The sequence below is a fragment of the Lichenostomus cassidix genome, chromosome 5 (assembly GCF_008360975.1).
Source record: "Lichenostomus cassidix isolate B80296 chromosome 5, HeHo_3.0, whole genome shotgun sequence".
NCBI lineage: Eukaryota > Metazoa > Chordata > Aves > Passeriformes > Meliphagidae > Lichenostomus > Lichenostomus cassidix.
In genome coordinates this window covers 5,042-26,028 of record NC_139486.1, presented here as the reverse complement: position 1 = coordinate 26,028, position 20,987 = coordinate 5,042, and the positions used below count along the sequence as shown (strand labels likewise).

Here is a 20,987-nt window from a genome sequence, read left to right as displayed (position 1 = left end):
GTGACCACAGTGAGGCCGTAGAACAGGTTGCCCAGAGGCTGTACAGCTTCCATCTGAGGAGGTTAGTAAAATCAGATGGGATAAAGCATTTAGCAACTGTCCTGGTTTCATGTAGGGTAGAGTTAATTTCTTCTCAGTAGGTGTTATGGTGCTGTGTTTTGGACTCAGAATGAGAACGGTGGTGGTAACACTCTGATGTTTTGGTTTTTTGCTAAGTTGTGTTTATCCTAAGTCAAGGACTTTTTCTTGTCTCATGCTCTGCCAGTGAGGAGGTACACAAAGCAGACTGGGAGAGAGCATAGCTGAGACAGGTAACCACAGCTGACCAAAGGGATATTCCATACACAGAACATCATGCCCAGTATATAAACTGAGGGGAGTTACCTGGAAGAGGAGCCGATCTGGGTTGGGGAAGGGAGGTTTGGCATTGAACAGAGGATGTTGAACAACTGCATTGAGCATCACGTACTTTTCTCGTTTTTATTATCATTATTATCATTGTTCTGTGGAGGCAGCTGAACTAGGGGCCAGAGACCTCTTCCAACCAGCATTGCCTGCATCCTGAGCAGAGCATTGCAAGTGCTTATCCAATCCGTAGGTGGCAGCATGGCTTTAAAGCGGGAGAGTCTGCTCATTTTTACTGAGCAACAAGTGATAACATAAATTGATTTCTGGTTATAGCATTAGTTTTTCAGATGATGCTAACAGCTGAGTATGATAAATTTCCCAAGCTTTAGAATTGTAGGAATAGGAAAAATAGAAATATAACTCACATAATTTCAATGCTTGTATAAAATTATGTAGCAATGAAGGATCCAGATAATTCTAGACCTTTAAAAAGAGAATTACTCGGTAAGTCTGTATCAATAATTCAAAATTTGATCCTTAGCTTTTATATGACAAAATAGACTGTCATGCAAAAAATACCTAATGAGCCACTGCAGCTCTTACAATGATTACTCTATTACAGTGCTTACTCCACAACTCAAGTTTATGGTATACATGCAAAGTGATGTAAAAATCCATTTCCCTGCCATGATCCATCTAAGACAGGTGTGTTCCTGTCTTTGCTTTTCAGTATCACCTCTTCTGTCTTCCACCTGCCCTTAAAAATCCCCCCTTCTGTAAAATTATTTTTAAGTCAAGTAATTTTGGTACAGCACAGTTCAAAAAGAGTTGTCCTGTCACCATAGGCGTGGTAAAGTGCTCCAGTGCAGACAGGGAGCTGCATGCTGTTACAATGACCAGGAGAAATAAAGGTAGCAGTGAAGTTCTATTTAAAGAGACTATTGTGATCATCATCCATGTGGATGAAAAGAGCCTTGGAAACCATCTCATCACATACACCATTTGAATACAGAAGGTATTAAAAGTTGAGCATTGATTTGGAAAAACATAAAATATCAGACTAAAAGGTTTTTGACTGAAGGGCACACTATTTTAAAATAAAATATCAGAGGATGGTGTTAAAAGAGTTCCCCTATAATCATTTTAGGCATATTTGTCAGTTCTTCTATTGAACACTGAAAGAACTAAAATTAAGCAAATCATTCTTTCAGCAACTCTAAGGTGAAAGAGCCAATTATGTGTGCCCATAGGTTAAATTCCTACAGTAGATATGTTCTACCAGGTAAAAGTCAGGTTAGCTCTTAGCGCATTTGTATGAGAAATATACTTCTTATTTTATTGGGCATTTATTTTTAATTAATTCTCTTAATCTTAGCAGCTATTTTGCAGGATTGTGCACATGAACAGCTGAATTCAGAGACTTTTTTATGAGTGCAATACTAAGCTTCCTAAGTTTAATCTATATAAGAAAAATACCTGTGCCCCTGCTTACAGAAAAGATTATCATTGTGCACTGATCTGAATTTAAGGAAAAGATTCATGTGTTATTCATCTCTCATTTTACTACGCACTTCTAGCGCTACCATCCTTTTCTGATAATCCTTAAAGCACTTTGCTAATACTAATGAAGACAGGTTCCTGATCCTGTTCCTAACAAAAGAGGTTTTAAGTTCAGTGACCAGTTGATTTTTTTCTGCACAGATGATGGATAATTGGGCATTTGAATGGGAGAAATGCAAATATTCTTAATCTATGAAATCCTGTTAACTTTTAATTCCCTTCAAATTTGACAACTAATGTTATCCTCAGTTAGAATGTACAAATTTTCAGATCTTTCAGAATGAGACAGCTTGAAATTACATTCTTATCATAAAGGCAGTCCTTTGGATGAGGTTTGTTTTAGTGTCTTCAAGAGAAATCATGCTTAGAGTCTGAAACTGCAGTGAGCGAAATCTGCTGTGACACTCTGTGTGAAAGGAAGGGCACGTTTCTGTGGAACAGCAGCAGGTATGTCATTTTAGACCACGTGCCATAGGCTCTTGAGAGCTCTTATGCTGTCAGGTACTCCCCAGAGCGTGTCCTCGAGGTAGAGAGAAGGAGATGTGGCCACGGTCATTGCTGTGGGGGAAGAAGAGATTTGATGTGGTTATTGTCCTCGCTTCCTTTAATATCATTGGTGCAGTATTTCTATAGATGTGGTGTCCTGAAGCAGGAGTTACAGGTGTTGTTGTGGGTAGTGAATAATTGAAATGAATGTAAAGAATGGATTGTTATGATTGCTATCAGTATAGCTCAGTGTTCTTAATGCCACAAAGGAGGTTTGTAAAAGGTTGAAACAGTTTTTTTTCCCCAGAAAACTGGACTGAGTGGATTGATTTAACCCAGAGGTGATCTAGTGTATCTTGAGGCTCGTTACGAAGTGTTGTCAGATGGTTTTTATGATGTGAGGAGGCATTTGTCATGGTGTGCAGGACAGAAGGGTGGAAAAGTTGGTTACCTGTGTAAAAGAGGCTCTGTTTGCAGCCTGGTAGAAATGTGGTATTGTACCTGAAAAGTGTGCATGCTGTAGGAATCCTGTGAGATGAAAGGTGTGAAGAAGCAGAGGTCTGTGTGCACTTGGATTCCTCCAATCCGCCTATCTTACCTGAGGGTGGTGATGTGCCATCGCTGTGTAAAAGAGCCATCGATTGCCAGCCAGGTGCCCACGGGCAAATGTGGGATTTTGTATCGTAAAGTTGTGCAAATGTCAGGATTTGTGCCAGACAGAAGTGGCTAGGAGCTAGGCCTGAGGCTGGCCTTGGACTCCTGGGTCTGTTGTGCCCAGTGTGTGCAAGGATTTCCTAGCTGTTCAAAAGAGGCAGTGGTTTGAGGCAGGTTCGATCAGCAGGAGGAGGGAGGGAGATCATAGTCACGGGCCATGGTGGAAACCATGTAAGAGATGTTAGAGTCCTAATTGAAAGAGTAAATACCTTGTGTGGCTTATGTGGCAAATAAGATGAGATGAATGTCATGTTGCCAGTGAATTGTAAAGAAGTCAACAGTGAAGGTGCTGACATCTAAATGTAAGTTTTCTCCCTAGGTTCTGAGAAGGATCCCTGTAAGGCTGCAGTGTGTTGGGCTAACCTAATACCAGAGCTGTGGTGATCAGACAGGTGTTATTTTCATAAAGGGAAGTAAAGTATTTATCAGATGTTTTGGTCACAGTGATGGGAGTTCATCTACGCCAAATACTTTTATCAGAAGCATGGCCTGGGCCGTTCACACGTTCAGACCGAACGATTATGCAATCGGCACCTGCAAATGATCCCTTTGGGCATTTTCCTTGCTTCTATGTGATGTGGCCGAGCGGAAGAGTGATTGGAACAGAGGCTGAGAATCAGCCACTGTGTGAGTTGTGTGTCATTTGCTACTGTGTTTGAAGTAAACTTTCTGAACCATCTTTTGGTGTGTCATACAGGGAACAGGGGAGGATGGTTATTGCAGTTGTTATTGTTTCTTCGGCACCATGAGCTATGTTATTTGTTTAACATGGCATTGAAAGAGTTAGCAAAAGTTGTTTGTTTCTGTTAGGCCATTTGAAAGCATAAGTTGTGTACCTGGATAATTGATGAGGTGGTGTTTTGTAAGGCTTGTACAATGGAGCCTTAGGAATCAGATTGAATCCTGAAGTGTATTTCTGTAGGCTATGCACGTGGTATGCAGTTCACAGACAGGTAATAGGTATGTGGAGGTATAAGGGCAAGCACCTTATTTCCTGTTGTGTATTAGGTAAAATATGTGGAGAAATGTGTAGCAGTTTTGAGCTCAGCGTCGGCAAATTTTTAATGCAAGAAGTGTTAGGAACATCATGGAAAGGCAGAAGTTTTGTAGAGTTGCAAGTGCTGGTGTTCTTTATTGAAATGGATAGAGAGTTGATGTGGCAATATTTGTATGTATTGAGGCAGATTTTGAAAGCGTCGTAAATGTTGTGGAAGGGCAAGTATTTCTCGAAGTTTTTGTGCAGTTTGTAGCCATATGTGGAGGTTTGTGCAGCTGTGGTGGACGGGCATGTTGTGGGTGGATTGTGTGCTGTGATGAGGCAGATGGGTAAGTAGCAGTTGAGTAGTGGTTGTTGATGAGTGAGAATTGCAGGTAGGTCGTTGAAGGTGCACGAAAAAGAGTAGTGGTGAGATGGGAAGAGCAAGTAGGTAAAGAGTAAAGAAGATTTAAGTGTGATTTTGTTAGTGTTTGTGAGGATGTGGTGTGTGTTGTGTTTGTGTTGGTGTTTGTGTTTTGAGAGGTGTTTGGGGGATGTGAGAGGCATTAGTTTGTGTGGTGTGACGCACTGGTGTTTGTAGTTGTTGATTGTAAAATGCGTGTATGAACGTTTTGGAGTGTAGGTGTGTGTATTTAGTTGTTTGTTGTATGTTGTTGGTGTGTGGTGTTGTTTGTTGTGTATTTAGTTGTTTGTAGTAGGCGAGGTGTTTGTTGTTGTTTTTGTGTTGCGTTAGAAAAGGGAGAGAGGTGTGTTTTTGAAGAGGTGAAGTCTGTTGTTGTTGTTTCATGTTTGTAGGTGAAAAAAAGCGTTTTTGGCACCTTGGCGCCTTTCCCCCACCACCACGTACCGCCCCCGATTTCCGGCGCGCGCCGCGCGCTGCAGCGGTGGATGTAGGGAGGTATCCATGGAGGCCCCGTCCGGGCGGCGCCATCCCCCCCCTCCCCCCCCCCCGGGGGAAGCTGCCGAGACAGCCTCCTCCCGCCACGTCACCTTCTGGCTTAGGTGCCTCATTTACGTTCCAGTGGGGGTAGGCGGGCCGCCAAACTACGTGGCCGTGACGTGCCTAACACACGCACGGTGTAGCGCGCGGTGGGACTCGAAGCCCTGAAGTGCAGAGATTCAGTTTAAGGCCATACCCACCGAGCCAGAGTGGCTCCTTAATGTCAAATTTTTTTTTTGGAGCCATATCTTCTTCGCCGCGCAATGACGTCAACAAAGCCCTGCCCACCTCCCCGCCCCCGGTGCTGCGTCCGTCACTGTACTCCACCTACTGTTCCGCCCCCCGTCCCTCCCTTGGCCCCGCCCCTGTCGTCTCTCGGCCCGGGACAAAGCGACGCCTCTGGTAGTCTCTGCACCCCGCCCCTCGACGTCACGGGGCTCGGAACACAGCCACGCCCCTGGTGCTCCCCGCACCCCGCCCAAGAGCCCGCCCCTCGGTGCCCCCTCAGTCCGCCCAAAGCTACGCCTGGCTCCGCCCGCCCGTCGCTATGGCAACAGGGGAGCGGAGGCTTTTTTCCCAGCATTTTTACCGTTTTACTTTTTTCACCATTTTTGGAGCTCTTGCTATAGAATTTTACTAAGGTTCAGTGCCTGATTTTTACACGCTTTGTCTCAATTGTAGTAGCAGAAATTACCATTCTTTCAAATCTTAGTGGGTCTTTTTACCACTTCTTAAAAACTCCACAATTTACAATTCTTGAAAAACAAAACACATTTTGGGGGATACTGCAGCACTATCATGCAGGTGTTTCTCACAACTATGTACATTTTGCTCATCTCTTTCTACAGGATTTCCTAGGGGCTTCTACTATGCATTGCTGGGGTTTTTTCACTTGTTTCATGGGTGCATTCACTTGTGTTTGCATGTGTTACCCCATCCAGTGCTTTTGCAAGGATCACTTCTTTAGTCTTGGGGTTGTTTTTTTTTTCCACCTCTACACTACTGCCACGTGTTTACTAGTGTCACCCAATTTGTCAGAAACCAGTACAAAAACTCTCCAACAACATTTTCATGTTACACTCTCAAGGCATTACTTTATTTTGTGGTCAGGATGTACCACAGCAATTATCTCATCCACCCATAGCCCAGGTGTGCAGAGACAATCATTCCAGGATACATAGCTTTTACTCCATTTCTCAGATATTGCATACAGTAAAAGTACATAGGAAAGCATTGGTTCAGTGTTCATTACTGCAAAGTTGAGCAAACTCCCCATATTCAGTCTCTCACTGGACTCCAATCTCCTTGCCTCTGATGCTAATGACATTCTTCAGTTGTTCTTATCAGCCTTTTTTCTGGGCCAGGATGTCTTCAGCCCTGCTGCAGGTGCTCTGGCCTAGCTGCTTGTGATATCCATCATGTCTTGTTGAGAACCACAAGTTCCTGCTGGATGTTCTGTTCATAGTGCTTATCTTTCTGCTTATCTTTGGGGGTCACTCCCAATGTCTTGGTATGCTGACTTCACCAGACCTCATCTGGCACAACATTGCTCTGCAAGAAACCTAAAATTCCTTTTCCCAGGGGAAACCCAAACAAAACCTTTGACTACAGTTACACAACATTTTTAACCTGATATATTTTCCAACAGTAGCAGTCAGTCACAACAATTTTCCTTCAGTAGCCTTTCATGTCATTTTGTTTCCAACATCTTTTGGAACGGAACAGATGCCATCTTTCTCTTCTCTACGCATGCCACATCACCACAATATCCTCGCGGCGACTGGCAACTCCAGCAGCAGCCAAACACCACCATCTGTAAGAGAACACAACATACATGTCAGTCATTTCTGAACAGCTCCGCACATGTGCTAGTCCGAGTGCCTGACGCCGTCTTTTCCTTGGCTTCCTACCCACCAGCTGCCTGCTTAAGTCCTGACACAGGGGAGGGCTTCAGGCCTGCTCAGCAATGCCTGCCCATGACACTTTCACAGTATTATACCATTTCTCACACAGGTGCACCATCCCTGACCCCATGCACATGTCATCCCACTGGAACCACCAACTCTAACATGTTCTACTCATTCTCACCGCTTTGGAATCTTTCCTTATTGCTCCCATCTCCTGGGCTTCTTCACACTTGCCTACAGCAAAGGCTGCCTAACAGTGCATGCACTCCATTCTCTGCAGAGTTCCAATTCCATTCCAGGGATGGTCATCACACACTCCTCATTCTTCCTCATCCAAACATTCCTATGTCACTCCATCCACAAATTTCCCTCAAGACAGATACTTTGCACTGACCTTCAGCCAGCTGATTACATCCACGCAAAGTTATTATGAAGTCCTCTCACCTTCTGGGAGAGGTGTGTATGCACAGAAGCCAAAGCCTGCAGCTGCCCTCCAAGTTGTCCAAGCCTCAGTATGCAGCAGGCCAAGAGGATACGCTTGCAGGAAGCAGGTTTGTACCCATTCTCCCCCAGCTCAGGGGGGAACGGGAGGCCTTTGCCTACATGCTGTCATCTCTGCTCACAGGCCATAATGCTGTGGGCTGCTGACCCATTCAGAATGAACAATTACACAACCAGTACCTCCCAAGAACCCCTTAGAGCATCTTCCTCGCTTTTGTGTGACTCGGCTAAGCGGAATAGCACGTGGAACATACACTGTAAGTTACCCACCATATGAGCCATGCAGCATTTTGTGCCAAGGCTGACATAAACCCTACGAAGCCTCATGCAGTGCCTCACCGAGGGTGCAGGGGAGGAAGGTCAAGACAGTTACCCTTCAGTATTTAAAATGACAGATGTGCTTTCTTTCAGATGACATTGAAAGAACCAGTAAGGTTTGACTTCTTTCTTGCAGGCCAAGCGAAACCTAAATTTCTGTACATGCCTATTCTAGGAGGTGCACTTCACGGCAGCTCTCAGAATGTAGCCGCACGAATCGGGTTTAACGCTGAAGCGTTTTTCAGCAGGCCACGTGTGCGTTATGCAGTCTACACACAGGTAATAACTAAGTTCAGGTATAAAGCTTAACACCTTATTTACTGTCCAGTATTTATGAAAATATTTGGAGAAACGTGTAGCAGTTTTGAGATCGGTATTGCCAAAGTTTGTAATGTAAGAAGTGGTAGCACCATCATCCAAACCTGTATTTTTTAAAGAATTTAAAATGATGGTGTTCTGGATTGAAATTGATACAGACCTTATCTGCAATTTTTTCTATGTATTCCTACAGATTTTACAAGCATGGGCAATCTTATGTAGGGGAAAGTAATTCATGAGGTTTTTCTATTATTTGTATCCATACCTGGAACTTTGTACGCTATAGAATGGTATTTTCCGGGTGCATTCTGTGACACGACAAGCCAGAGGGAGAAGCAGCACTTCAGGATTCGTTCCCCCGTACTGATAATTGCAGTCTTTCCAATGTGCATTAAAACTAAGAGATATGAGAAGGTAAGAGTAGGAAGAAAAAGAGAAAAAAAAAACCATCGTGAGGTAAGGAACTCCTGCAATTTTTCTGTTGTCCATTTCTTGTTTTTTAGGGAAGGACACATATCCAGGTGGCCGCAGTTTGTCGCAGCAGAAGTATTGGCCTTTTTGAGTTTCAGCAATAAATAATTTTTCATGTGTTGTATGTGAAGTAGCTGAAACATGTTCCATAATTACAAAACCACAGGCTAAAACCACCTTTTTGTTAGATGTTGCAAACATTTTCTGTCTTGCAGCAAAGCTGTTTACTACCTTTATGGCCGGCCATTTATTCCCAAGCCACAGTATAGTACCCAGTGCCTTATGAATGCTGCTACCCAAGTGAAGGAGATTACTTAAGTATCTAGTAAGAAGAAAGTATACCAGAAAAAAGAGAATTGAAAGAAGCAGCCACTGTTGATATGGACCATCGTGGCGCTGCAGCCATCACGTCAGTCACAGACAGGCTTGTAAGAGTTTTCTGTAAACAGCGAGAATGAAGCTCAGAAGTGCTGTGGAAGCAGGTGGTTTGACTTGCTAAAGAATAGAAAGATACGTTATGAATTGACATACTTACTCTCGCTCTCTCCACCATTCGGGTATTTCCGGTAGCACCTGCAGAAACAGACTTGCGCTGTCCCTTTTCACTGTAACCTACTTATTAATCTCCCCGTTATTAGCGCCCTACAACAGAGCTCCTGGGAGAGGCGGGGCTAAGGCACGAGATGTTGCGGGCGCTGAGGCAGAAGGACGGACGGGATCCACAACCTACAGCGCTGCCTTCGCGGCACCTTCGGAAGCGCCACAAACCTTTTGTCACATAATAACGTCTGATATTGCGACAAATATACATAGCAGTTAAGCAACCGCTCTCTCCTTGTGCTTTTTCACTACCGTAATGTCCCCGTGCGGGGTGCGCCGTTTTGCCGGGAAGATGCACCGGGCGTGAGAGCGAGCTCCGGGTTGACAGCGAGCCCCTGCCAGGAACTCGCGGGAGGAATACCCACAGACTTGTGATGTTTAGTGTTTCCGAATGCATTTAGTCTGTGTTTGGTAGTCGAAAGGTCCCCGGTGGGGATGCACCGCTGCCGGAGGCACCGCAATACCGGGACGATGTGCGGAGCCGAGGGAGCAAGCTTTGGACCCAACTCCCGAGCTCAAATACCCGCTTAACATAAAGTCCTCTCACCAAGGACGTACCCAAAACCGAATAAATAACTATAAACACTACACTCGATCTTAGCCAAACGGCCGAGCGGCGATGACAATTTCCTTCCCCCACTCCCGGCGGCACCCCGCTCGACAAACACACACCTCGCTGTCTCCCCCGCGCCGCCCCGCACCTCCTTTCCAGCAATTTAGAGACTCTTTCCCGCTGTGTTCCCGCACTGTCAGCACATGTTTCTGAAGCACTGACCCGAAATCACGGCGGTGCTCTGGGTCTCTAATATGCATCATCCCGCCGCTCCGGCCGGCCGCGCGGGAAGCTCGCGAGGCGCTGGGAGCTCCGGGAGAGGCGGAAAGGCTCGGGAGCTGCAGGAGTTTTTTCATGGATTCTCGGCGCGGCCAGCGGGGCCGGACAGGCCGGCAGAGGCACGGCGAAGGTGCCGCGCTCGGGCTTTTGGCCGCTCGGACCATGCGGTTGGATTTGCCGAGCCGGGGCTGAGAGGAGCTGCGGGGATTTGTGTGGGGAAAAATGGAAAAAAGGCCTTTTTTCGGGGACTCAGGAAAGGCTTGGAACCCCATTTCCCCTCCGCGCCCCCCGCGCACCGAGGCCTAAACTCTGCAAATCCCCCAATAAAGCTCTCAAGATGCCATTCGCGCCGCTAAGGAATCGAGTTTGCCTCACCGATCTTCATCCGCCATGATGCCGCCGATCGCTGCGCGCAGTGATCTAATTTGCATGGCCGGACCTCTTTTCCCGAGACGCCATTCATGCGGGATTGTGCTTTAATTTGCATGACCCCGCCCCTTTACCGAGACTGCAATTCGCGCCGCGTTTCGGCTAGTTTGCATAACCCCGCCCATTTTCCCCAAGAGGCCATTCGCGCGTGAGGTAATATAAATTAGCATAACCGCGCCCCTTTCTCCCAAGATGCCGTTCGTGCATTAGGTAATCTAAATTAGCATAACCCCGCCCCTTTCTCCCAAGATGCCGTTCGCGCATGAGGTAATCTAAATTAGCATAACCCCGCCCCTTTCTCCCAAGATGCCGTTCGCGCATGAGGTAATTTAAATTAGCATAACCCCGCCCCTTTCTCCCAAGATGCCGTTCGTGCATGAGGTAATCTAAATTAGCATAACCCCGCCCCTTTCTCCCAAGATGCCGTTCGCGCATGAGGTAATCTAAATTAGCATAACCCCGCCCCTTTCTCCCAGGATGCCGTTCGAGCATGAGGTAATCAAAATTAGCATAACCCCGCCCCTTTCTCCCAGGATGCCGTTCGAGCATGAGGTAATCAAAATTAGCATAACCCCGCCCCTTTCTCCCAAGATGCCGTTCGCGCATGAGGTAATCCAAATTAGCATAACCCCGCCCCTTTCTCCCAAGATGCCGTTCGCGCATGAGGTAATCTAAATTAGCATAACCCCGCCCCTTTCTCCCAAGATGCCGTTCGAGCATGAGGTAATCCAAATTAGCATAACCCCGCCCCTTTCTCCCAAGATGCCGTTCGCGCATGAGGTAATCCAAATTAGCATAACCCCGCCCCTTTCTCCCAAGATGCCGTTCGAGCATGAGGTAATCCAAATTAGCATAACCCCGCCCCTTACTCACACGAAGCCACTCCCTCCCGGCGTTCTCTCATTTGCATAACCACTCCTGCCCCCCAAACCCCGCCCATGCCCTTCTAATTTACATATTCCCTCATGAGGCGCGGCTCGGGCCAACGCCGCTCTGCCGGGCAGGTTCGGGACGGGGGGGATCGGGGATTTCTTGCCCCTTTTTGAGGCTTTCGGGGGCGGCAGAGGGACCCTCGGGGCTGCGGTAAGAGCAGGGGAGGGGGGAAATCCCGGGGAGGACGCGGGGAACGCCCGAAAATCCCCCAAAATTGTCACATCGCCCCCAAAATTCCTGAGGAAACCGGGGAAGGTCGGGAGGGGCTTTAGGGAATTTTCCGGCTTTGGGGACTCCGGGATCGCCTAGGTCACCCCAGGACCTCCAAGCCGCTGCCGAAGCGGCTGTGATGAAGCTCTGCACCTTTTTTACTTTACAAATAAACAAAATCGGTGTTTTTAAAAAGAATTGAGATTTTTATTTGCATCGTAGAAACATCCGCGGTCAAAGAGCTGCAAAAAGAAAGCCGTGCGGCTCCCCCGCCCCGCTGCTCACCTCCTTCACGTGTTTATGTGACAAAACTGCCCCAAATCCCCTCCCAGATTCATTTAAATGACATTAATGTCCTCCATTACCCTGATATAAATCGGAAACCCCCTCAGAAAGCGGCGAGATCCCGGAGTTTAACCCAAATAGCACGCAAAAGCACGGGGGAAGCGCCGCCATTTGGCCGCACCCTGCGAGGAGAAGGGAGGAGAGAATCACAGCCGCCCGAGCTTTGGCAGCTTCTCAGGGGTCCGGAGAGCTGCGGTTTACCCTTAAGTGCGGATAATCACGTTTACTCGGGTTTAAATGTGTTTTTAACCGACCAGAGGTCCCCGGCGGGGTGCACCGTTCCCGGAGGCACCGCAATACCCGGACCACGCGCGGAGCGGAGGGAGCAAGCTCCGGATCCGACTCCCGAGCCCAAAAATCCTGTAATATAAAGTCCTCCCATCGAGGACGTATCAGATATTGAACTGATAAGAATAGATACTACACTTGATCTTAGCCAAAAAGGCGAGGAACGATACACAGGGAATTCCAAAGGCGGTCCCCAGCCGCTCTCGCCCCTGACTCGCCCACCGCCCTCGCGTTGTTCCCGAGCTCCTCCCACGCTGCATTCCGCGCTCCCCTGCCCGCGCCTCACAAGCACAGAGCCCTGGAAGCCCGCAAATCTCACAGCCACCCTTCCGAGCAGCCCGTTTGTGCTGTCACTGTTGAATCCGCACAGCCCCACCCCTGGCTCTCCCTCCCGTCCGCATTCGGGTTCCGCCCCGGCAAAGAGGGGGCGCCGGGGGAGGCGCCGGGGGAGGCGCCGGGGGAGGCGCCGGGGGAGGCGCCGGGGGAGGCGCCGGGGGAGGCGCCGGGGGAGGCGCCGGGGGAGGCGCCGGGGGAGGCGCCGGGGGAGGCGCCGGGGGAGGCGCCGGGGGAGGCGCCGGGGGAGGCGCGGGGGGAGGCGCCGGGGGAGGCGCCGGGGGAGGCGCCGGGGGAGGCGCCGGGGGAGGCGCCGGGGGAGGCGCCGGGGGAGGCGCCGGGGGAGGCGCCGGGGGAGGCGCCGGGGGAGGCGCCGGGGGAGGCGCCGGGGGAGGCGCCGGGGGAGGCGCCGGGGGGGGCGCCGGGGGAGGCGCCGGGGGAGGCGCCGGGGGAGGCGCCGGGGGAGGCGCCGGGGGAGGCGCCGGGGGAGGCGCCGGGGGAGGCGCCGGGGGAGGCGCCGGGGGAGGCGCCGGGGGAGGCGCCGGGGGAGGCGCCGGGGGAGGCGCCGGGGGAGGCACTGCGGCCACAGGGGCGGGCGGGAGCGGAGCCGCAGCCGGTGGTACGGCTTGTGTCCCTGCGGGCAGCGGCAGCGTGTCTGTGAATCGTCCCCAAAGCCGCCTGCCTCCCCGCGCCCCGCTGAGTCTGCTCGGGTGTCCCAGCGGGGTCCTGTCAGGGACAGATCACCTTTGCTTTTTCTAAGGTCTGTGATGAATAGTTTAGAAAAGTGGCAGTGAGATTTTTCGTAATTGTAATTTATTTGCGTTTGAAGTGTGAAGCGTGTGTCATTGTTTTGTGCTTTTTAGCAGTTTCCATGCGAGGATAAATGCGGTGGAAGACGGCAAATGAAGCCAAGAGGCTGGAATAGGATGCTTGAGGCCCATGACAAGCACAGGTCAGAAAATAATTAAAACCCCAGGTTATAAAAATACCAAAGTAAAAGCCCAAAGGGTATTGTGAGCTGCTAGACCGTGCTCAGAGAAATCCCAAACACCTGTCCCGTTTTCCTATTGTCAGTTGAACATGCAAAAATCTAAGAGTTGCCCCAAGGATCCTGTCAGTGGGAGGTGGTCATGGGATAACCTGTTTTTGAAGGCATTTTCCACACCCTTAAAAGTGTGGCTAGGCGTAGCGTTCGGTACGAGCCGGGCTGCAGTTGCATTCCAAAAAGCGTGTTCTTCGGTCACTAAAATTTCTGGGTTTTTGGTGGGTTTTCCTGAAAAATGCCTTGTATCCCTCTGAGCTTTGCTTTGCAAAGCACTGAACGATTTTTATGGTTCTGCAGGGACCTCTGCCTGGAATGTCCTGGGTGTCCCGGTTCAGCTGCCTAGGGTGGCATGAAGGTGGTGCTGAAGATACTGGATAAATTTTGGCTGCAGGAGCTGCCAGCAAGCAGGCTCTTCAGAGCCAGAGCTTCCCAGGATGGCAAGACTGTCATTGTGGCAGTCCCGAAAGCAGTATCCAATGTGACTAGTTGCAGAGCTCTATAAAACAAGTGTGACATTTCTTACAGTTTTGGGCCCAGTGGGTCTAAGGTGGCTTTTATTAAACCGGAGAGCTGGATTTTTTAGTCCTGCTGAGAGAGTTCAGCATCACCTTATTAAGCAAGGAAAAACTGCGTGGTAAGTGCAGGCTGATGCGATTTATTTTTGCTTATTACTCCCCATGATTCCTTTAATAAATAAACTCCTAATGAAAAGTGTGAATGTGTTAATTATTTCTCTGTTTGATCAGCAATAGAATGCATTAGTAAACATTTGTGGGAGAGGCATGGGGAGCAGCAGAAGGGAGAAGGGTGTGGGAGACAGAGCCCGGTCCCAAGGCGGGTTGCTGGCGGTGGCATAGGAGGGGATGTCAGAGAAATACAGGTAAATGTGTACAGGGTGCAGAGCCCCAGGGTAGTGCCTCCGCTGGGGGAGTGAGAGCGTGTCCAGGACAGGTGGGGTATGGAGCGGCGAGCCCTAACCGGCATGGGGGGTGAACCCATGTGACACGGGCAGTGTCCTGGCTACCGTGTGAATTGTCACCACACAAGGTTAGTGGAGCCAAAGGTCACCCCAGGAGAGGTGCAGCCCCCAGTCCCTATTGCCGAGTCCCACCACAGGCTTACAAAACCAGGATTTGGGCTCCAGAGCTGACAGGTGTCGTGTTGTCCAGGGCAGCACTCGGCACCACGGGGCTGTAGGGGGCTGTGGAGAGGGTGGGGGGCCGTGGCCCGTTAGCTGAAAGGAAGGATGAGTGAGAGGTATTGAGGGCAGTGGGTGATGCAGCCCCCTGCATCCCAGAGTGCCATTGAAAGCTCCCCCTTTCACGGTGTGCCTAAGAACATCTGCCGTGTAATCTTGTGCCTGCAGGAGGAATTTTTGGCAGAGCAGCTGTGTGTAACCCCAAGGTGAACCTGTATCCCATACGGGCCTAGGTAGGATCTGGGCTGGTGACAGCCGTGGTGTAGTTGCCTATGGTCCCCCAGAACCCAGATTTGAGGTCAGAATTTGCAATTTTTGTAATGTAAGAAGGGGTAGCACCAAAGGCAGAAGTTTTTAAAAGTTCAAAGTGTGTCTGTTCAGCATTGAAATGGATACATACTTGATTAGGAGAGTTTTTTAATGTATTTTGTTAGATTTTCCAGACATGGGGAATTTCTTTGAAGGCACAGAATTTCATTTATTTAGTGTATTGTTCGTATGAATACCCGGAGGTTTTCTACAGCTACAGAGCGGCATCTCGCGTCTGGATTTTGTTCCACGGTGAGCCAGAGGGAGAAGCAGCACTTCCCAAATTCTTCTGGAGCAGTGGTAATTGCAGTCCTTTAAACATGCATTAAAAAGGCAACATGTGAAATGGGAAGAGCAATTAGGAAAAGAGGAAAAAGAAATGTTGAGCTAGGGAGGTGTTGCCATTTTTCTGTTGTTCCTTTGAGACAATGATCTTGTAAAATCTTCCTTGGGGCACCATGCAGATGAGACAGAGAGAGTAATGTGTGTCCTGCATAAGCTTGTCCATGCAAGGCCAAAGCAGATAGAAGATTTTAAAGTGCAAACACAAGTGTTGTGTATATAAATGAACCAATGAAAGAGCTTAACTTATAAGGCAGGATGATATATAGGACAAAATGTAAAAAAAGAATAAAGAGATCTATTAGCTGTTCTGTACAAAGTCTAATCAGATATTAGATATTAATGTAAAGAGAGGTTTGATATGAGTAGATGTGTACGGTTAGAGCGTAGAAGTCTGATGTGATATTGAAGTGTCAAAATGTACAAGCTGAACATTGTAAATACGTGGCTTGTGTCTTAGGAGAGGTTCCATAAGTGTCAATGGATTTGTAAGTATTTTCTCTATAATAAGTGCAAATAGATATAATGTAAATAGATGAGTGTAATTATATAAAAGTTTAGGGGGTGGGAATAAGAATACAGTTTTGAGAAAAGGTTTCGTTGTATCGCTTCATAAATCCTGGAAGATTTCCGTTTCTCGGAAGGTCCAAACGGTAGAATGTTTTTCATAGAGCGCACAGACCGACGCAGCCAGAATCCAAAAGCGTGCAGATTGTCAGGGGCATAAAGAAAATCCAAAAGCCGTAATTTTCATGTTGAGGAAAAGCACTGGAGCGTCCTCACCTGTAGAATTTTGAAAAAGCAACCTCCTTGTCCGGAAATTCCACATTCTAGATATGGAAAAAAGCACCAGGCTGGCAAACACGGCAGGGTGTGGTGACAGTGGGTCAGTTTGCAGGTATGGCCGTGGGTGATCCGGTGCCGGTGCAATTAGACAGCAGGGTGTGGTGACAGCGGGTCATTTTGGAGGTACGGTCGTGGGTGACCCGGCGCCAGGTCAGTTAGCCGGAGCGCTTTGATTATCGTGGGTGCATCTGCTGCCACCGGTTACCTGGGGAGTTCCACTGCTGCTGGGGAGTTCCACCGCTGCTGTCATTGCCACCACGGGCCTTGGCCTCGTCCTGGCTCAGAGGTCATTCTTCCTGGCTTTTCTTTGCCGCCTCCCCAAAGTGCTGCTGCCTCCCTCTCCACCCTGCCCTGCTGTGGCCAGCTGCAGCGTGCAGAGGGTGTCGTGGCCGTGCTCTGCCGGGTTCCCTGTGTGGAAGCAGAGAAGCTGCAGTGGTGGCAGCATCAGTCCTTGCAGGAGATCCTGCATTCATTGGGGTCAAGTGGCTGTCTTGACAGTGGTGAAGATTCTTGAGAGCTCTTATGCTGTCAGGTACTCCCCAGAGCGTGTCCTCGAGGTAGAGAGAAGGAGATGTGGCCACGGTCATTGCTGTGGGGGAAGAAGAGATTTGATGTGGTTATTGTCCTCGCTTCCTTTAATATCAGTGGTGCAGTATTTCTATAGATGTGGTGTCCTGAAGCAGGAGTTACAGGTGTTGTTGTGGGTAGTGAATAATTGAAATGAATGTAAAGAATGGATTGTTATGATTGCTCTCAGTATAGCTCGGTGTTCTTAGTCCCACAGCAGGTTTGTAAAAGGTTCAAACAGTCCTTTTTTTTCCCAGAAAACCTGACTGAGTGGAGTGAGGTAACACAGAGGCGATCTAGTGTATCTTGAGGCTTGTTATGAAGTGTTGTCAGATGGTTTTTACGATGTGAGGAGGCATTTGCCACGGTGTGCAGGTCAGAAGGGTGGAAAAGTTTGTTACATGTGTAAAAGAGGCCCCGTTTGCAGCCAGGTTCCAAATGTGGTATTGTAGCTGAAAAGTGTGCATGCTGCAGGAATCCTGTGAGATGAAAGGTGTAAAGAAGCAGAGGTCTGTGTGCACTTGGATTCCTCCAAACTGCCTATCTTACACGAGAGTGGTGATGTGCCATTCCCGTGGAAAAGAGCCATTGTTGCCCCCAGGTTCCCATGGGGAAATGTGGGATTTTGTATTGTAAAGTTGTGCAAATGTCAGGATTTGTGCCAGACAGGAGCTGCTAGGAGGTAGGCCTGAGGCTGGCCTTGGACTCCTGGGTGTGTTGTGCCCAGTGTGTGCAAGGATTTCCTAGCTGTTGAAAAGAGGCAGTGGTTTGAGCCAGGTTTGATCAGCAGGAAGAGGGAGGGAGATCACACTTATGAGCAATGATGAAAACCTTTTCAGGGAAGAGATGTCAGAGTCCTATTTCAAAGAATAAATATCTTGTGTGGCTTACGTGGCAAATAAGAAAAATAGATGAAGGACGTCTTGCCACTGAATTGTAAAGAAGTCATCAGTGAAGGTGCTGACATATAAACCTGAGTTTTCTCCCTAGGTTTTGAGAAGGATCCCTGTCAGACGGCAGCATCTCAGGCTAACCTAATACCAGAACTGTGGTGACCAGAGAGGTGTTAATTGCATAAAGGGAAGCAAAGTATTGCTCATATGTTTTGGTCACAGTGACATGAGTTCATCCACACCAAACAGTTCTATCAGAAGCGTGGCCTGGGCCGCTCACACGTTCAGATGGAACAATTATACAACCAGCACCTGCAAATGTTCCCTTTGGGATAATATTTTTTAAACTTTTTTAACTTTTTTTTTTACTTGCTTCTCTCTGATCTGGCCGAGTGATACAGTGAGTGGAACAGAGGCTGACAATCGGCCACCATGTGAGCTGTGTGGCATTTCCTACAGTGGTTGAAGTAAACCTTCTGAACCATCTTTCAGTGTGTCATACAGGGAACAGGGGAGGATGGTTATTGCAGTTATTGTTTCCTCATCAACATGAGCTATGTTATTCCTTTAAGATGGCATTGAAAGAGTTAGCAAAACTATTTTTTTTTCTCTTAGGCCATTTGAAAGCCAAATTTCTGTACATGGATAATTGATGAGGTGCAGTTCTGTAAGGCTCACGTAACGGAGCCTTACGAATCAGAATTAATCCTGAAGTGTATTTCTGCAGGCTATGCACGTGGTATGCAGTTCGCACACAGGTAATAAGCATGTGCAGGTATAAGGCTAAGCACCTTATGTACTGTCCAGTATTAGATAAAATATTTGGAGACATGTGTACCAGTTTTGAGATCCGCATAGCCACATTTGTAATGTAGGAAGTGGTAGCAACATCATCCAAACCCTGAAGTTTTCAAGAGTTTAAAGCGATGCTGTTCTGTATTGAAATTGATACAGACTTGATGTGCCAATATTTCTATGTATGAAGCCAGATTTGCAAAGCATGGGAACTGTTTTCCAAGGGAAAGTATTTAATGAATTTTTTCTACTCTTTCTAGCCATACCTGGAGGTTTGTGCACCGAAGGACCGGCACCTTCTGACTGGATTCCGTGCTCTGATGAGCAACGTAGGGAAGTAGCAGTTCACAAGTCCTTCTGCAGCAGTGAGAATTGCAGGCCCTTAAAGCTGCATGGAAAAGAACAGCTATGAGATGGGAAGAGCAAATAGATAAAGAGTGAAAAACAACATCTTGAGCTAGAGAAGTTCTACAATTTTTCTGTTGTCCATTTATGATCGTGCTCTTCCACGTACTAGAAAAAGTTTCAGGATGTAAATAATTTAGGGAATGAAATGGAAATGAAATAGAGGGTATCAAAGCAAAAAGGCCCTGCTAAATATTCTTTGGGAAACTCTGGCCATGAAGGAGAGAGAGAAAGAACAAGGAGTTTCCTGAATGAATTTACAGAAAACAAATCCCAGTGCCTCTTTCTAGGTAAGTGTGGACATTGGCTATGTTGTAAAAGAGGAACTGTAATTTTCAGAAGTATGCAGAGGTATGAAAAAAAGCTCTAACCAAGTGCAAAATGTCAGAGGATACAGGCTTCCAAGCTTCCCTCAGGTGCAGTTTTCTGTGCTTGGTACCAGCAAGCCAGGGAAGAGGGAAAGAACTTTGAGGTTTTTTTCCCTTAGGGAAGGACATGTGTCCAGGTGCCTGCAGTGCATTGTTGCTTCAGAAGTGTCGTTTTTGAGCCTCACTATCAGTAAGAAGTAATTGTTCACGTGTTGTCGCTGGAGTAGCTGAAGCATGTTCCATAATTACCAAATGCAGGCAAGCCAGCTCTTGCAGGAATATTGAAAAGATTATCTGCCTTGCAGCAAAGCTGTTGTCTACCTTTCTGGGTGGACATTTATGGGCAATGCCCAGTACACAGTGCCTTCCAAATATAGTTATGAAAATGAAGGAGATGACCTAGATAGATAGTAAAAAGGAAGTGTTGCATTGAAGAAAGGATAATTGAAGAAAGCACCCACCTTTCACGTGGATCATCACAGAGCTGTAGCCACAATGTCAGGCCCGTAAGAATTTCTTGCCAAGAGTCAGAATGGAGTTCAGAAGTGCTGTAGAAGCAGGTGGTTTGACTTGCTAAAGAAGAGAAAGAAATTATATTAATTGACCCAATGTGAAAGGGTTTGTACATTTTTTTTTCTTTTTGCAGGCATGAATGTAGTGTCCTGAAGAGGAAAAAAAGGGTATGCAAAAATAAATCTTCAGAGCAATATAGCTGGTTGCTAGTGTATAATCTATGTAATAATATGTTGGAGTATAGGTATGTGTATTTTGTAAGTAGTATATGTTATTTGTGTGTGCGGTGTTAGCCGAGGCGGTCGTTCGCAGTTTTGCGTCGGGCTTTAAAAGGGAGAGGGGGTCGCGCGTTCCGAAGCAGGTGAATTTTGGGGTATTTGCGTGTTTGTAGTCGGAAAAAAGCGTCGCTCGCGGCACGTGGGCGGCCCCGTCCCGCGTGGCAAGTTCCCTCCCCTGTCGGTTCTCCCCCGCCGCCGGCCGTCACCCCATTTTGGGTGCGGTCCGTGGGGAGCGGCGTCCCGCGGGGCCCCGAGGCGGCGGCGCCGCGCTCCCTCGCCGCGCTCCCTCCCCGCGCTGGGGGCCGCCGAGTCAGCCCCCCCCTCCCGCGGCGGCCCCGCCCCGACCTGTGTCGCCGCCGCCGCCGCCGCCGCCGCCATCCGCTGCGTGCCGAGTGCCATGTTTAAGGATCCGGGAGACGCGGGGGGGGAGGGGGGGGTGCCGAGGGGGGCGGGGGGGCGTGTCCGCCGTATAATCGACCGCGGCGGTGCCCGCCCCGGCACAGGCGGATCCCGCCAGCTCCCCGCGCCGTCCACAGCACCGCACGCTTCAGCAGAAGCCCGCAAAGCCCGGAAAATGCGGCGGTGGCACCCTCGGACTCGGCATTTCGTTCAGGCGGCACATAAGACGTATATTCCCTCAGAAAAGACCCCCGCGGCCGCCATTTTTGAAGTCGGCAAAAGCGCGCATGTGCGAACGATGCCGACGCCATTTTGGTAGTCCAGTGCATTGCGCATGTGCGAAATAGGGGCCGGATCGAAATTAAAAAGTCGGATTTCGCGCTTTTGGGACATTTCTGCTGGCCGCAAACAGCTGCGAAGGCGTCCTGTATGCCGTTCGCGTCACCCACGGGCGGCGGCAACCGCGCGAGAGGCGGAAAAAGCCGGCATTTGCCGATCG

At 48.6% G+C, this 20,987-nt stretch overlaps 1 long non-coding RNA gene and 2 other non-coding genes across 4 annotated transcripts; all 3 read right to left on the bottom strand.

Annotated features, from left to right (window-relative positions):
* Positions 1-9,590: 9,590 nt before the first annotated feature.
* Positions 9,591-9,781, bottom strand: LOC146435705 (U2 spliceosomal RNA). Its single transcript, XR_014852957.1, has one exon. It is a non-coding gene; the product is annotated as a U2 spliceosomal RNA (small nuclear RNA).
* A 2,394-nt stretch (positions 9,782-12,175) lies between these two features.
* On the bottom strand, positions 12,176-12,365 carry LOC146435704 (U2 spliceosomal RNA). Its single transcript, XR_014852956.1, has one exon. It is a non-coding gene; the product is annotated as a U2 spliceosomal RNA (small nuclear RNA).
* Positions 12,366-16,573: 4,208 nt separating this feature from the next.
* Positions 16,574-20,475, bottom strand: LOC146435703 (uncharacterized). 2 transcript variants are annotated; one of them, XR_014852360.1, is made up of 4 exons: positions 20,435-20,475; positions 19,760-19,871; positions 18,792-18,913; positions 16,574-16,859 (listed from the first exon to the last, which is right to left on the bottom strand). It is a non-coding gene; the product is annotated as an uncharacterized LOC146435703 (long non-coding RNA). The 2 variants fall into 2 exon arrangements; XR_014852359.1 differs by lacking the exon at positions 20,435-20,475 and having other exon boundaries at positions 16,579-16,859; positions 19,760-19,955.
* Between the last annotated feature and the right edge of the window lie 512 nt (positions 20,476-20,987).